This window comes from Gossypium arboreum, chromosome 10 (assembly GCF_025698485.1).
Source record: "Gossypium arboreum isolate Shixiya-1 chromosome 10, ASM2569848v2, whole genome shotgun sequence".
Classification (NCBI taxonomy): domain Eukaryota; kingdom Viridiplantae; phylum Streptophyta; class Magnoliopsida; order Malvales; family Malvaceae; genus Gossypium; species Gossypium arboreum.
Window position 1 is genome coordinate 50,817,987 of NC_069079.1, and position 7,084 is coordinate 50,825,070.

Sequence of the window (7,084 nt, forward strand, 5' to 3'; positions counted from 1 at the left end):
TTCACATGAAAGAAACAGAGGAAGAAAAAGAATTCCATATTGTTTGATATTTGAATTCTTGTGAAACAGGGTCTGAATGAATTCGAGATCCCCTGTTCTAACTTTAGAAATTCACCAAAAATTGTACAAAAATTATTAAGAGTTATACCTTACATGAATGGATTCCTTATTGAGTCTATTTTTATAGGGAATAAACGGCATGGTCGTTGGAATTTTGTACAGGGAGAAATTCAGTTTGTAGTGTACAGGGGTCAAAGTGGTCATACCCTGAAACAGGGAGACTTTAACTAATAAACTGTACTATTTGGCTTAACCAAAATTCTGGAAATTTTATGGAAAAAATAAAATAAGTCTAGTTTCAGGAAAATTAACGGAACTTAATTCGAGTTTCGTAGCTCCAGATATAAATAATTTAGTGACCGTTGCTCAAAATGACAGCTTGTAGTGAACTTGAAAATATGTTGTAAACATTGATAAAACAAGTTAATGAGTTGCTTATTGTTTTCATATGAACTTACTAAGCGAAAGCTTACCCCTTCTTTCCCATGTTTTCTAGAGTTCCAGGTTAGCTCGGGTTGGAGGCCGTCGAGATATTATCACCCTATCGAGTTAACGTTATCGGAGTAAGTAAACTCAAGTGATTCGAGTCTATGGCATGTATAGGGTTTTAATGTGAGTATGTAATATTATGATTTAGCCAAAGGCATTGGCTTGTTATTAAGGTAGTATTAGTCATGTAAATTGGCCTATGTCGCTAATGACGTTATGGGCCCATATGATTATTCTTATGCATTTATGTTATTATTTCTTGTGATGTGGCTTACAACATGTATGCCTAGAGATTGAATTGAGATTCATTGATGAGCTAGTAACTAATGCAGGATTAAGTGATTGGTAAATAGTTAATAATGCTTCATGAATGGTTTGTGATGTAATGATAGTTATGTCTAGTATGTGGTAATGATATGGGCAAATTCTATAATATTTATTACATAAGAAAATAACTTGAGCATATCATGTTTGTAGATGTTTAAGAGCTCATTTATGCCACGTTGTATGTTATTGGATAAGTATGTATCTATGCATGTAGTGTGAGAGTGACAAAAGGCTTGATAATTAGACTATTTACGCCACACGGCTGAGCACATGGGCGTGTGAAGCCTTAACGCAAGAGATTTTTCTAAGTTTTTCATGAGTTCTCAATTGGGTCCCGAACCGCCCCGAATGCATGTATTGGACCTCGTAAGCTCGCATAAGGGACAAATTGCATGTGAAAAGAAAAGTTTTTAATTATTTGAGATTTCATGGCCCTGTTTAGTATGGAAATGTTAGTAAAAGTCAGGTAGCACCTCGAACCCCGTCCCGGCGTCGGATGCGGGCGAGGGGTGTTACATTTAGTGGTATCAGAGCATGGTTTAGTCGGTTCTCGGACTAACCTAGCGTAAGAGAGTCTAGCTATACATGCCATAGTATTACTCGTGATAGTGTGATATCTCTCGGCCCTAACAAAACTGTTGATTAAGACAGGAATGAGTTCGAACCGAGCAAATCTTGATAGAGATAAGAGTAAAGTTGAGATTATTGAATCATGCTTGTGACATGCTGAAAATGGGAAAGGTATGAAAAGATATTCATGATTTTCATATGAACTAGTATTCACTATGTGATACTCTTGAGTTAAAGAATGTGAAATAGTGGAGTAAAACACGGTTAAGTTGTGAAAATGCTTTTATGCATGTTAGTATTCATACGATGTTAAATGTCCAACTTGATTTGGCCAAGTGTTTAGGAAAAGAAAGAAATTTTCTTGAAATGACGAATGTATGTATGAATGCTTTTATTGCATGATTAATAATCAAGATATACATGAGGTTGACATTTATGTCTAGATTGATGAAGTCAATATGCAATAATGTTATGCTTTATAGTCTCGATTCTGTAATCATAAATGTCACAATAGCATGAAAGTTGTAATGAAAGATCAAATTGGGTGGAACGCAGGGAATGAGTACGATCGTTCACTAATGAATTGACGGAAAAGACTATGGTTGGACCATGGCAATACATGAGATTTGTGTGCGGTGTAAGACCATGTATGAGACATGGCATCGGCATTGAGGCGAGGGCTAGTGTAAGACATGTCAGGACATGCATCACCACACGATGAGAGCGATGTAAGACATGTCCAGGACATGCATCGGCCTCGAGATGATAGCCGATGTCGACATGTCGGGACATGCGTCGGCTACGAGATGTGCTAGTGTAAGACATGTATGGGACATGCGTCGACCGACGGTTACATGTGTCGATGTAAGACACATGCAGGACACGGCATCGACACGATGGATGAGAGCTAGTACAAGACCATAGTTGAACTATGGCATTAAGTAGCGATGTACTCAAAACCATAAGACGTTCTCCAATTTGATAAATATTGGCAAGTGATTAAGACTAAATATGGGAATTTGATAAAACATTAAGGGTAATTCGAGAAAAAGAAATGAAAGTTTGAGTTATGATAAATTCACTTATGTTTAGCTAATATTCGCATGAAATAAAGTTACATGTATTACTGAGATATGTGAAAATGTGTTTATAACAAGTTGGAAATTTGAAATGTTTGAATCAATATGCGTAAAGCTATGCTGTTGTTGAATATGTATTTGCTTGAGAGTCAAAAGTTTAGAGGCTTTACAATCTTCGCCCCTTACCAGAATAGATTTATACGATGAGATTCTCGAGATATGTTGCATAAGCTTGCAAAAGTGAAACCGAAGAGTACAAAATGGAATAGTATGAGATTAGCGAAGATGAAATTAGTTAGAGGAATAATGTCGGACTTGCACAGATATGTCGAGTATGACGAATTCAATTAAACAAAAGTGATGGCTATCTTTCTCTTACGAGTATTCTATGTTTTCCTCTATTCGGGAATACGTATAGTTATCCCTTTCGGTGGGAATTCTCTTGTGTGAGGATGCTGGAGACTGTGATATTAGATGAAAAGTTCTATTGGTCCGATTAGTTATGATCTACATTTCCCCATCTCTTCAGATTTCTATTCTGATATATTGGAATGAAGTTGACAATAAAAATCTATGTAAGATTATTCGATGTTCTATTGATTATGGTTTATATATGCGAGAATTATATTATCTCTATTATGAGAAATTCTAAAGCATACGACGATGAGTTTCCTTCGGTTTTCTCTGAGGATTTTTGGATCATCTTTATTATTTTCTTCGGATTATATTCTCGATTTCGGTATAATCTTTATATCTTGGAATTTCTTATATTGGCTTTTCTATCATTCTTGTTTGAGAATTATCAAGCTTGGTTTATCTTCTGAGTAATCTTTGACTTGCGATATTAGAATCATTATGATTAAGCTTCGGCTCGATCATAGAAGTGTGGGGATTTCGATTGTAGAGATTTCTTTAAAATTTCGGGGTAAATAATGGTTATTCGCAAAAGTAAATCTGAGTTATGTGCATTTAAGTTTATTCTCCGGTTCGAGAATACCGTTACGTGTTCTTTGGTAAGTAGTCGTATGAGATGATGGGTTTTATTCTTGAAAGTATGTTATGGAAACATATTAGTTGGATTTCTCTTGTTCGAGAGATGTTATAAGTATAGTTATCCTGATTAATAAAAGACCACATCTATGAAGTTGGAATCATTTGATTCATGTTAGTAAAGTTTCTAAACAGTTGATGATCGAGTATAGAAATGTGGCTATAAGTGGTAAATTAAACAAGTACAACATGATTCGACTTTTAATTTGGAATTGCAGGAGGATTTGATTTCGGTTTCTATTACTATCAATTCGAGTAAGATTTGATCTTGAGAAACTCGGGTATCTGAGAATTGAGTACTGAGTTCACAAAGATATCTTGTTTATTCGTTCAAAGGATGTCGAATTGTCTATAGGGTAAAGCCGAATATCAAATGTATTCGAGATTATTATTGTCAGTTATGACAGTGGGAAGAAAATGATAAAGGACTGTAATGAATTTCAGATCGGGATGTCTCTCATTTCCGGAAAAAGGAGAGATGCAAGTTGAATTGTGAAAGATTGATGATGGAAGTCGCATGATTATTTTAGTATGTACAGATATATTATTCAACCGATGTGACTGAGTTGTATGTTTCTAAGTTTATAGTTCCAAGAATGTCGGTCTCGGTGTTTCAAATTGAGCTCAGAGGCTTATACCTCAACTATGGAAAAGCTATAGGAAATCTTGAGTATGAGCTTGTGTGGAATTGTTTTGTAAGTTGTGAGAAAAAGATATAAGTGACTCGTGAAAGTAGAGAACAACTTTTTGGTAAGATTTTGGGGACGAAAATCCCTAAAGGGAAGAAATGTAATAGCCCGATTTTGGGTCTAGTCGAACAGTGGTTTCGGGACCACAAACCCGACGAAGAAAAAAAAATTATTTTATTATATTTTTATAGTCTATAAATTTATGAAAATATTTTGTAAAAATTTTATTCAAAATTTTGACGTTTGAGCACTCAATTTAGTCAAAAGGACTAAATTGTAAAAAGTGCAAAAGTTGAGTTCTTTATATATGAGGTGCCTAATTGTTATGAGTTTTAAATTGAAAGTCCTTATGTGACAATTATTCCTTTAATAAGTTAGTGAATGGATATTTGTTTGGTATTTTGAAATTTGGTTGAAATAAAAGGGTAATTTTGTAAATTAATTAAAATAATCTAATAAGACAAATGATAAAAGCTATCATTTTTTTTCATTCTTTCTTCTTCAACCGTGGGAAAGAACAGAAAATAGCAGCCATGGATGAGCTCCATTCGCCAAGCTTTTATGGCTTATATAGGTATGGTTTTTGTCCGTTTTTAATGATTTTCGTATTTTGAGATCCCAAAGCTTAAATTTTCTATTTCTACCAATTGATTGAAGAGAAATTAGAGTTTAAAATTTACCCATTCATGATATGGTTGTGCTTTGATGATTTATAGTGGATAATGAATGTTTGATGTGTTAAATATGAGTTGTATTCAATGAATTTCGGTAAAAATGTCAAAAGGGTTAAATTGTGAAAGTTACAAATTGGTCATAAGTGTGTGAATTAGTGAAAATTTGGAGTTGCCATAGAAGAAAAATGTTCAGCATGTCTTAAACCTTATAGAAATTGAATAAAAATTAATTTACGAGCATTGGGGCAAAAGTGAAAATATGCAAAAGTTTAGGGTCAAAATGAAAATTTGTAAAAATATGATTTTTAGACCCATATGAATATTGTGACTGATTGGTAGGCTAAATGTGATGTTATAGATGATGAAAATTGAGACTTGGACCTAGAACGGAAAGAAATCGATTTATGGACTAGTATGTCCTTTTCACATTTGTGGTATCGAGGTAAGTTCAGTATGTAAACAATACCATGCTATACATGTATTTAAATGTTATCATTACATGAATTGTACAGATATTAATGTGTATGTAATTAATAGAAATATGATAAGACAAAGCCTTAATAGACGAGGAAAAATCCGTTTGAACCTTAGGAATAGAATAGGATCTGAGTGACATGTCACTAGGAATTATGAGTCTAGATGACTAGCTCGAGAGTGAGCATTAAAATGTCATGAGATATGAGGTAGCTTTAGCTACAATTGAAGCACTTATGTGCAAAGGCTTTTCCGAGTATCTAATTAGTATTCCAAGTGTTCAACGGGCAATCTAAGGAAAGAGTTAATGATGGTCTCAATGAGGTAAGTCATTGGTGAGTATGCACTCGAGTTATGTTACGAGTTGTGCAAGTATGTATACTAATCCTATGAGAATGCCTTGATATGTGATGATCTATGATGCATAATATGTATTCTTACCATGATGGATAAAATGGTGTTGTATTAATATTATGAACAATGATCATGAATGAGTAATTTAGCCTTGACAGATTTGAGTTACTGCAGTAGTGTAGCTTTGAAAATACACTAAAAATAGTGGAAAATGAGTTAGAGGCAGAATAAAATATGGGATTAAATCTCAATGAGTCTATTTTCACATGAAAGAAACAGAGGAAGAAAAAGAATTCCATATTGTTTGATATTTGAATTCTTGTGAAATAGGGTCTGAATGAATTCGAGATCCCCTGTTCTAACTTTAGAAATTCACCAAAAATTGTACAAAAATTATTAAGAGTTATACCTTACATGAATGGATTCCTTATTGAGTCTATTTTTATAGGGAATAAACGGCATGGTCGTTGGAATTTTGTACAGGGAGAAATTCAGTTTGTAGTGTACAGGGGTCAAAGTGGTCATACCCTGAAACAGGGGAGACTTTAACTAATAAACTGTACTATTTGGCTTAACCAAAAATTCTGGAAATTTTATGGAAAAAAATAAAATAAGTCTAGTTTCAGGGAAAATTAACGGAACTTAATTCGGAGTTTCGTAGCTCCAGGTATAAATAATTTAGTGACCGTTGCTCAAAAAGACAACTTGTAGTGAACTTGAAAATATGTTGTAAACATTGATAAAACAAGTTAATGAGTTGCTTATTGTTTTCATATGAACTTACTAAGCTTAAAGCTTACCCCTTCTTTCCCATGTTTTCTAGAGTTCCAGGTTAGCTCGGGTTGGAGGCCGTCGGAGATATTATCACCCTATCGAGTTAACGTTATCGGAGTAAGTAAACTCAAGTGATTCGAGTCTATGGCATGTATAGGGTTTTAATGTGAGTATGTAATATTATGATTTAGCCAAAGGCATTGGCTTGTTATTAAGGTAGTATTAGTCATGTAAATTGGCCTATGTCGGCTAATGACGTTATGGGCCCATATGATTATTCTTATGCATTTATGTTATTATTTCTTGTGATGTGGCTTACAACATGTATGCCTAGAGATTGAATTGAGATTCATTGATGAGCTAGTAACTAATGCGAGGATTAAGTGATTGGTAAATAGTTAATAATGCTTCATGAATGGTTTGTGATGTAATGATAGTTATGTCTAGTATGTGGTAATGATATGGGCAAATTCTATAATATTTATTACATAAGAAAATAACTTGAGCATATCATGTTTGTAGATGTTTAAGAGCTCATTTATGC

At 33.9% G+C, this 7,084-nt stretch overlaps 1 long non-coding RNA gene across 1 annotated transcript; it reads left to right on the top strand.

The window, feature by feature from the left end:
- The first annotated feature begins 1,208 nt into the window (after nt 1–1,208).
- LOC128282430 (uncharacterized) lies at nt 1,209–6,861 on the top strand. The gene is made up of 2 exons (XR_008272700.1): nt 1,209–1,617; nt 6,590–6,861. It is a non-coding gene; the product is annotated as an uncharacterized LOC128282430 (long non-coding RNA).
- Nucleotides 6,862–7,084: the final 223 nt, after the last annotated feature.